Source organism: Odocoileus virginianus, unplaced genomic scaffold (genome assembly GCF_023699985.2).
Source record: "Odocoileus virginianus isolate 20LAN1187 ecotype Illinois unplaced genomic scaffold, Ovbor_1.2 Unplaced_Scaffold_1, whole genome shotgun sequence".
In the NCBI taxonomy this organism is placed as follows: Eukaryota; Metazoa; Chordata; class Mammalia; order Artiodactyla; family Cervidae; genus Odocoileus; species Odocoileus virginianus.
In genome coordinates, this window is record NW_027224263.1 from 3,735,628 (window position 1) to 3,745,883 (window position 10,256).

A 10,256-nucleotide genomic window follows, 5' to 3' on the forward strand; every position below is an offset into this window, starting at 1 on the left:
GCATGTGGGGAGAGAGAGGCTATGGTGATGGCTCCACCCCCTATGTGTGACTCAGCAGTATTGCCTTGCTTCCATGGCTGCCTGGCTTTCCTCCACTGGCATTTCCCACCACGATCTCCTCCCTCACATCCCCTCAATCCGTCTCTCCACAGTCAACAGCAGCCCTCGCCCTGGGATTGCTCCACAATCCCTAAACTCCAGCTCCCAGCCGCTGTGCCTTCCAGGGACCAGTGTTCCTGTCCAGGGTATGTATGGCTGTGGCAAGGACTGTCTGATTCTCATTCCATTTAGGCTGCCACAGATCAGCTGTTTCACTCTCAGCCTTAAATGTTTCTCCTCTGACTCAGACAATTGCCCCACTGTGGGGATCGGACCCCTGCTTCAGTTCCCCCACCTGCTGAGGGCAGGTCCAGTCCTACTAACACTCCTGTTTTCCCCCCTAGTTCCTTTGTCCTACTGAGTTTTGCATGGTTCTATATATTCTTTTCCACTGGTCAGGTACTCCTGTCCACTCTCAGCTGGTGTTCTGCATGCACTTCTGTGTCTGAAGGTGTATTCCTGATGTATCCATGGAGAGAGATGTACTCCATGTCCACCTACTCCTCCGCCATCTTCGTATGCTCTCCTGTCATTTGACTTTTAAAGTAATGTCTTGGCTCCTGTTAACTGGTCTGATCCAGGGTTAGCAGATCCGACCTTTTGTGTTAATAGCCATTTTAACAGGTCTGAGATGATATCTCATTGTGGTTTTGACTTGCATTGCGATGATTACTGATGTTGAGCACCTTTACATGTACCTGTTAGCCATTGAATATCTTCTTTGGAGAAATGTCTATTCAAGTCCTTTGCCCACTTTTAATTGGATTTTTTGGCTTTTTACTATTGAACTGTATCTGGTCTTTATATATTTTGTGTATGAGCACCTTATCATATATGTGATTTGCAATCAAAACTGCAATCAAAACCACAATCAAGTATCATCTCACACCGGTCAGAATGGCCATCATCAAAAAGTCTACAAACAATAAACACCGGAGAGGGTGTGGAGAAAACTTTCTTCCACTGTTAGTGGGAATGCAAACTGGTACAGCCACTATGGAGAATGATGCAGAAATTCCTTAAAAAACTGGAAATAGAACTGCAATATGACCCAACAATCCCATTGCTGGGCATACACACCAAGGAAACCAGAATTGAAAGAGATACATATACCCCAATGTTCATTGCAGCACTGTTTACAATAGCTAGGACATGGAAGCAACCTAGATGTCCATCAGCAGATGAATGGATAAGGAAGTTGTGGTACATATACACAATGGAATATTACTCAGCTATAAAAAAAGAAACACATTTGAGTCAGTTCTAATGAGGTGGACTGAAACTGGAACCTATTATACAGAGTGAAGTAAGTCAGAAAGAGAAACACCAGTACAGTACATTAGCACATATATTTAGAATTTAGAAAGACAGTAATGGTAATCCTATATGCAAGGCAGCAAAAGAGACACAGATGTAAAGAACAGACTTTTGGACTATGGGAGAAGGCAAGGGTGGATGATTTGAGAGAATAGCATTGAAACATGTATATTACCATATGTAAAATAGATGACCAGTGCAAGTTTGATGCATGAAGCAGGGCACTCAAAGCTGGTGCTCTGGGACAACTCAGAGGGATGGGGTGGGGAGGGAGGTGGGAGGGGGGTTCAGGATGGGGGGACACATGTGCACCTGTGGCTGATTCATGTCAATGTATGGAATAAACCACCACAATTTTGTAATTATCCTTCAACTAAAATCAATAAATTAATTTTAAAAATATGTGATTTGCAAATATTTTCTCCCACTCCTTGGGTTGACTTTTCATTTTGTTGATTGTTTCTTTTGCTATGCAGCTTTTTAGTTTGATGTAGTTCAACTTGTTTATTTTTGTTTTTGCTTTAGTCATCATATTAACAAATATCATTGCCAAGACCAATGTCAAGGAGATTTCCTCCATGTTTTCTTCTAGGAGTTTTATTGTTTCAGGTCTTACATTTAAGTCTTTAATATATTTCAAGTCAATTTTTGTGAGTAGTGTAAGAGAAGGATCTACTTTCACTATTTTGCATGTGAGTATCCAATTTTCCCAACACTATTTATTAAGAAGAGATTATCTTTACTCCATTGAGTATTCTTGACTCCCTTGTTAAATATTAGTTGACAGTATATTCATGAATTTATTTTTAGGCTCTTGATTCTGTTGCATTGGTCTAAGTGTAAATATCGTAGCTAAAAGCCTGAACTATGAACACTGTTGGATGATAATCATATAACAGTGAACTTGAAAGTGGATCTTTCCCCAGCTGAACCTTGAGATGACTGCAATTCCTACTAGCACCTTGATTGCAGCCTCAGGAGAGAACTTTAACCAGAATCACACAGATAAGATTCTCTCTTGGATTTCTAACCCCCAGAAGTTATAAGGTAATAACTTTGTTGTTTACAGCCATAAAGCTTTGGGGGTAATTTGTTATCTAGCAATGAATTGCTAATTAAGGAGTTGAAAAAGTAAGGAGTTATAGGTAACAATAAGGACAAATTCTCTAGATGTGAGGTTATAGATACTGCCTCTTGTTCAGTAGGAAAGATACAAACTTGGCTGATAGTAGGATGGGAGTTTCATCTGCCTTCTGACTCCACTTGACTTTAGGTTGATGTTATAAATGTTCATAATACCACTAGGAAGTAATATGGTCAAGAGTAGATAGCTTCAGGCTCTGGAAGTTTGGAATTAGTGTGTTGGCTTTTGGGGGGGCAGCAGCATCACTGACTCATTGGACATGAATTTGAGCAAACTCCAGGAGATAGTGAAGGACAGGGAAGCCTGGTGTGCTGCAGTCCATGGAGTCACAAAGAGTCAGACATGACTGAGCAACTGAACAACAAATAGTTTTTCTAAGTTCTTCTCAGTCTTCTAAACTATTAATTTTCCTTCTGGATAGTCCTCAAGACTTTGTAGATGACTTCATCAGATAAGGCAGGCATAGCATCACGTCAATAAATATATGATCATTTTATTTCCTTTGGTTTCAGTTAAATAGAATGATTGATTTAACAAAAATTATGAGCCATTAATAAAGCTTTTCTAAGAAGTCTCTTCTTATAGCTGTATAAATCTACATCTAATATCAAAATTGCTGATTTTTAGGCCATTTTGAGGTAATTCAAGTCTTTTGGTCACAGAGCAGATGGAAACCAAGTCACAGTACATGCAATAACTGCAAAAGGACACAGGCTGCATCCATAACCATACAGCAGGGGCCAAGATCTCTGACTGCCCAACCAGAGCATTGTTCTTTAGATTTTATCATTACTATCGTTGCCTCTTCTAAATTCTTTACTCAAGAGTTTACCTTTTATCAAAAACACATAAAACACAAGTTTGTTTAACAATACAAAATTACCTATTAAAATGATTTTTAAAAAATGCTTTCTCTCAAAGCAATCTATGGATTCAATGCAATCCCAAATTTTTTTTTTTTTGCAGAAATAGAGAAATTCATCCTAAAATCCATTTGGAGTCTCAAGAGACTCCAGTCAAAATAATACTGAGAAAGAACACAGTTGGATGTCCTATACTTCCTTATTTCAAAGTTTGCTAACAAACAGTGTGGTACTGGTACAAAAAAGATGTATAAACCAATGGCATATTATAGAGAACCCCAAAATAAACCCTAGTATTTATGATCAAATGATATTTGACAAAGGTGCTGAGACCATTTAATGGAGAAAGGACAATCTCTTTAACTAGTGATGCTAGGAAAACTGGATACTAACATGCAAAAGAATGAAGATGGAGTCTTACCACATAAAATATACAAAAATTAACTTAAAATAGAAAAAAGACCTAACATACGAGCTAAAAATATAAAGCTCTTGGAAGAAAACATAAGAGAGAAGCTTCATGATATTGGATTTGGCAATATTTTCTTGACTATAGCAGCAAAAGCACAGGCAACAAATAAAAAATGAATTTTACTTCATCAAAATTAAAAAAAATGTTACTATATAGAAAAAGTGAAAGGGCAGCCCATGAAATAGAAAATATTTGCAAATCATATATTTGATAAAGGGTTCAGAATATATAAAGATCTCCTACAACTTAACAACAAAAACAACCCATTTCAAAAATGAGCAAAGAACCCATTTCAAAAATGAGCAAAGAATTACAATGGATATTTCTCTAAAGAAGTTATAAAGATGGCCAACAAACACATGAAAAGTTGCACAATGCCCCTAATTATTCGAGTAATGGAAACTAAATCATGACTTTCCACTTCACACTGATTAGAGCGGTTCTTTAAAAAAAAAAAAAAAAGAAAAATAGAAAAAGAACAGGTGCTGGCAAGTATGTGAAGAAATTGGAACCATTGTGCCTTGCTGATAGGGATACAAAATGGTACAGCTATTTTGGAAAATAGTATAGTGGCTCCTCAAAAAACTTAAATCTAGAATTACCGTATGATTCCACTTCTAAGTATATACCTAAAATAATTGAAAGCAAGGACTTGAACAGATATTGGTACATTAACGTTCTTAGCAGCATTATTCACAATAGCCAAAATGTGGAAGCTGCCTAAATGTCCATCAATAGGTGAATGGCTAAACAAAATGTAGTATATATATATATACAATGAAGTGTTATTCAACCTTAAAAAGGAGTTAAAGTCTGATAATGCTACAACATGGATGAAACTTGAAGACATTATGCTAAGTGAAATAAACCAAGCACAAGAGAACAAATGTGTGATTTCACTTTCATAGGATTCCTAGAATAGTCAAATTCATAGAGACAGAAAGTAGAATACTGCGTGCCAGGGGCTAGGGGGAGGGATAATGAGGAGTTATTGTTTAATGGATACAGAGTTTCAGTTTAGGATGATGAAGTAGTTCTGGAGATGGCTATTGGTGACGGTTCCATAGCAATGTGAGTGTACTTAATGCCACTCAACTGTGCATTTAAAATACTTAAAATGGTAAATTTTATGTTATATATCTTTTTATCACAATTAAAAAAAAACAATTTAAAAATGCTTTCTGTCTACAAAAATGTTTCCCAGCCTGCTACATTTACATTGGCCTCATCCCAATTTCCCACTGACCAGGATTAAGCAGTCTTCCTCCAAATCCCCCACCCCTGGCCCAAATCAGCTAAATTGCCATGACACCAACACACTGGAAATAATTTCTTTGTTGGGCTAAGTTTCCCAGAGATTGGAATGTCCCTAGTGATGCCACCGTGAATCAGACAGAGCTCTGTAGTTGTTCTGCTGGCCAAATCAATCCTCAATGTCCCTGGACAAATCTCCCCTCATCCCTACATACATTTTGTTCCCCATGAAAACATCCATTATTACTATTTATTTGGCATTTTAAAATTTATATCATCCCTTCTCACATAAACTTACATTTGATAAATCCATCTTGACTTGTTCAAATTCTCATAGCTACTAAGTGATAGAACTGGGTTCTACCAGTTCTTGAACCCAGACCTCTCTCATGAGATTCCTCCCTCTTTGACTGTCTTACAGACCTGTGGCAACATGGTCAAAACTGAGCTCATCAGCTCTTCCTCCAACCTGCTTCTCCTCTTGTGCTTCCCATCTTAGTGAATGGCACCACCATCCTGTTCAAGTCATAATTGATATCTTCCTTTACCTCACCCCACAGTCAATCTGCCCCAAGTCTGTGAGTTCTATCTCCTAAACAATTTTTAAAAATGTATTTACTCTCCCCCACCCCACTGCCACCTCCCTAGTCCATTTCACCATCTTCTCTCATCTGGACTCCTGCAATAGCTTCCTAAATGAGCTCCTTCCTTCAGCCTTGCCTCCTTACAACACGAGTATCCAGAGCAATCTTTCTCAAATCAAGTTTGATTGTGATTCATCTGGACTTTTTGTTCATTTTTGTTATCCTTGGCAGTGAAGCCTTTTAAAAAAGAAATATTTAAATAAACCTATGTGTGTGTGTGTGTATCTTATTAAAATGAATGTCAAAGTTCTGGATCCCAGAATATTTTATATCTCTTACCTTCCCTGAGGCACCAAGAATTCTGCTGAGAAGGAGATAACAACAACAAAGCCGGGAATTCTATGGAGTAAAGAAGTTAATCAGATGAAGTCATTGTTTACCTGTCTAGTTTCATTCCTCATTCCTGCTACTCTTCGCTTATGTATTAGTTAGGATAAGTTAGGTTATATGGCAGTAACAAACCCCAAATGTTAGTGGTATAAAAGAGCAAAAGTTTCTCTTCTCACTCATGCTACTTGTCTGTTGCAAGTCATCAGGGTCTCTGTTGCACTTCACCTTTATTCTGGGACCAAGGCTGATGAAGACTCCACCCTGGCCTGTCACCAGGAAAGAGGGAAGATAGCCTGGTGGCTCTTACTCTGGCAATGAAACGCTCAGCCCGGAAATGGCAGGCATCACTTCTGCTCACAATTCATTGGCTATTGCTGGACACAAGGAGGGCTAGGAAGTGCTATCTTACCATGTACTCATGACAATATGGTAGGATACAACTGTATTATTTGGCAAAAAGCACCAATGTCTATCACACCTTCATACTCTTACTTTAAGTCACAGTGGGATAATTTGTTTTTAGAATGTGCACATGTTGTTCTTTTTAACCTTCTCCTTCAATCCTTCTGGGAAGATTCTACTTGATTTGCAGTTTCAGTTGAAGCAATATGCCTCTGGGGAGTCATCTTTCTGTCTTATCTGCTTCTGTTTCTCCCTTCCCAGTTGAGGTCAAGTGCCCCTTGGTTATGCTCTCCAACACTCCTTGTTTCCTTCCAGCATAAATTTTATCATATTATCTGAATGTGATTGCTTATATAATGTTTCTCTTTTACCCACAAGACTGTATTCCCTGGTGTCAAGGACTGTATTCCCAGTGCTTAGAGTGCTTTCTGGCACATTATAGGTTCACAATAAAGGTGGAATGAATTAATGTTTAGAGCCTTATGTCCTTGATCCTAAGCCTTTGCCCTTTTGTCACATCAAGCTGCTTCAGTCAGAGGAGGAGATGAGGCTGAAAGCTGCTTTCCACTCTGAGCTGAGAGAATCTGGAACAGGCCTAGAAAGTAAGAGTACGTCATTTGAAACTTGAGCTTCATTGATGAACTAATCCTGGGACACATACTTTCTTGGGTGTGTTAACTGGGGTTAATGAGGAAAAAACGGCTATTCAGACAATTTTATGTTCACTAAGTGAAGAGTACATGGAATTTAGACTTCTTCCATGACAGGCTCTGTTAAGGAGTTTCTAGTAGCCAAATGATACATGATTTGGGGGGTAGAGTTGAAGCTGATGTTCTGAACTCCTGTTGTTTGGGTTTTAATGTTTTCTTTGCAAATTAAACATTAGACATCCTGACTGTGCTTGCTCTTAGCTAAGGATATGGGTGTGTAGCTCAGGTCATTTGTTTGAAAATCTTTACTAGAACTTGATTGGTCTCTTTAGTAACAAAGAGCTCATCTCCAAGGGCAGCACTTAGATAAAATAAAATCTTTGAAGAAGTGCTCAAGCTCATTTGTAATTACAGAAAAACAAGTTTAATTAAGCAGCTCTCAGACTGGCAAAAATTTAAAAGGTGATAATGTGCCGATGAAGATATGGGGATATAAGAACCTTTACATCCTACATAATGTAGATTGGTTTGGCTATTCTGGAGAACAATTTGGCACTATTCCACTTGTTCCATGAATATTTATTGAGCACCATCCATGTGTCAAGTGCTGTTCCAGGTGCTTGGGATATTAGCAGTGAACAAAACAGACAAAATCTATTAAAATGTTATTATATCATTTATTATAATAAGATAATAAAATAATACATACATTTAATTTATTAAATAGTTGCAAGTGCTAAGTAGAGAAGTTAAAGCAGGAAAGAGGGATACAAAATGCTACATGGGGTTGAAATCAAAGAAAAAAATGGCCAATAAAGGCCTCATTGGTTTGGGGAATTATATAGTTAACTTAGCCGTATTAAATATACATGTATAGTATTACCCAGAAATTCTGCTTCTGTGTGTATATACACACATATATATACAAGAATATCCCCACACAAAGCCATAGGGGGATATATATGAAGATGTTTGTGGAAATATTATTTGTGGTGGTGGAAGTTTAGCAAAATCCTAATGGAAGCCCTTGACTGAGAGAGTAGCTAGGTAGAATATGGTGGAGGCATGCCATGGGGTACTATGCAACAGTTTAAGTAACAGGATGAATACACATGGCAACATGCGTGCATGCATGCTAAGTCACTTCAGTTGTGTCCAACTCTTTGTGACCCTATGGACTGTAGCCCTCCAGGCTCCTCTGTCCATGGGATTCTCTAGACAAGAATACTGGAGTGGGTTGCCAGGCATGCCTTCCTCCAAGGACACAAAGATTGATCTAAAACATGATACTGAATGATAAAAAGTAAGAAACAGGATGAGATATCTAACATAGGACCACTTATGTATATTAAGATCCATGCACACAATACACAGTCTGAAAGAACACATTCAAACAAAAAAGTTACATGTTAAACACATAAGAATGGCTATGGGGATGAGGAGAAAAAGGAAATGGGGATGGAAATGGATTATAGGGTTTAAAAATAAGATAAAATGAACGCAATAACATATTGATTTGGTGTTTAGAAAACCTAGGTTTCTGCAACCTGAAAGTCAAGTGTCTAATTCACTTGCCTCATCTGAACTTTCATTTCCTCAGCTATATGGGAATAGTACTACCAGTCTAAGTTAACTTCCAGGGTTGTTGCAAGACTATTTTGTTAATGGACAGGAAGAGACTTAATGAAGTTTAAAGTGAACAAACACACTTACCTAACACAAACAGTAATCACTGTTGCACAGAACAAGCATTTGCTGTTTTCTTTCCTACCAGGCATTTCTACTTTGTTCCTTCCCAATAACTCTGATTCCTATTTGGGGATACATGTAGTTTTGAGGCAGCTGACTCTTCCCAGGTGGAACACATGGCTGTTATAAGCAGTGGCTCATTCCATCCCCTGGTCACAGTGATTGATTTGGGATGGGCACTTGACCCAAGATATTGAAATCCAATAGAATCTGAAGACTTTGACTGGGAATACTAGGTGTCTTCCTTGTTTGACATGAATGGGGTAGTATGTGGCTCTGGAAGTAGCAGCTTGGGCACGAAACTTCTTATAATACTGCAAAGCACAAAGAGAAATGGGTGGTTCCTGAAGTTGGATTGATACATATCTCTACACCAGATGGAAATGTTCTCCAGAAAGTGCCCTGAAATGGATTGTTCAAGGTTTTCAGCAGTTCCACACTGCAAATGATGTCAGCTGCTCCTACTTTGAATGAGGAGAAAAGATATCCGCTTTCCTACATTTGTTTGCTGATCTGTTGTTGACAAGAGAAAGAATCCTGGAAATAAAATTGTTGCAGGTGCCTAATGATTCCAATCCTTTCACCACATGTGATGAAATGGAGACCTTGGTTTGTAAAGGATGTCCCTCTAGAGGATCGTGGACTTCAGAACTGAACTCCACAAGGGAGCACGAGGAGCCTCAGTCCAGAGTGTCCTCTGCTCAGCACAGCTCTTTAGATTCTCAAGGCTGAATCTGCAGAGCAAATGCTGTTGAAATGATACAGCAGCCAAAATGCTAACAAACAGTGTTACATTTATCATCCAAACTGCTTCTTCCCTTCAGTGGCCTTGCCTTCTAGATAGAAGACTTTAACACCCCCTAAGTATTCTTTGTACAGTTGGTTTCTCAGATTTGGGGTAGCCAGGCAGGAAAAGGGAAGAATAAGCCTCCAGCATGGTAGCTCTTGCTTGTCACACATATCATCAGACTTGTCCAGGAGGCCTATCATGCTTACTGGGCATGATGGAGAATATGGAAGTTTGAAACCCAGGTCATACCCTCATTCAACAGAGTGCTTAGTTAGCAAGACAGGAAATACAAAGTCATTCACTAATCATGCTCTTTCTAAAAACACAGATTTTTTTTTGCCTAATTTACTCCTAACTTATCCTCAGCTCAAATATCACTTCTTCAGAGATGCTTTCTCTGTCAAATCCCTATAATACAAACCCTCATGAAAGCGAAAAGTGAAAGTCGCTCAGTTGTGTCCAACTCTTTGTGACCCCATGGACTATACAGTCCATGGAATTCTCCAGGCCAGAATACTGGAGTGGGTAGCCTTTCTCTTCTC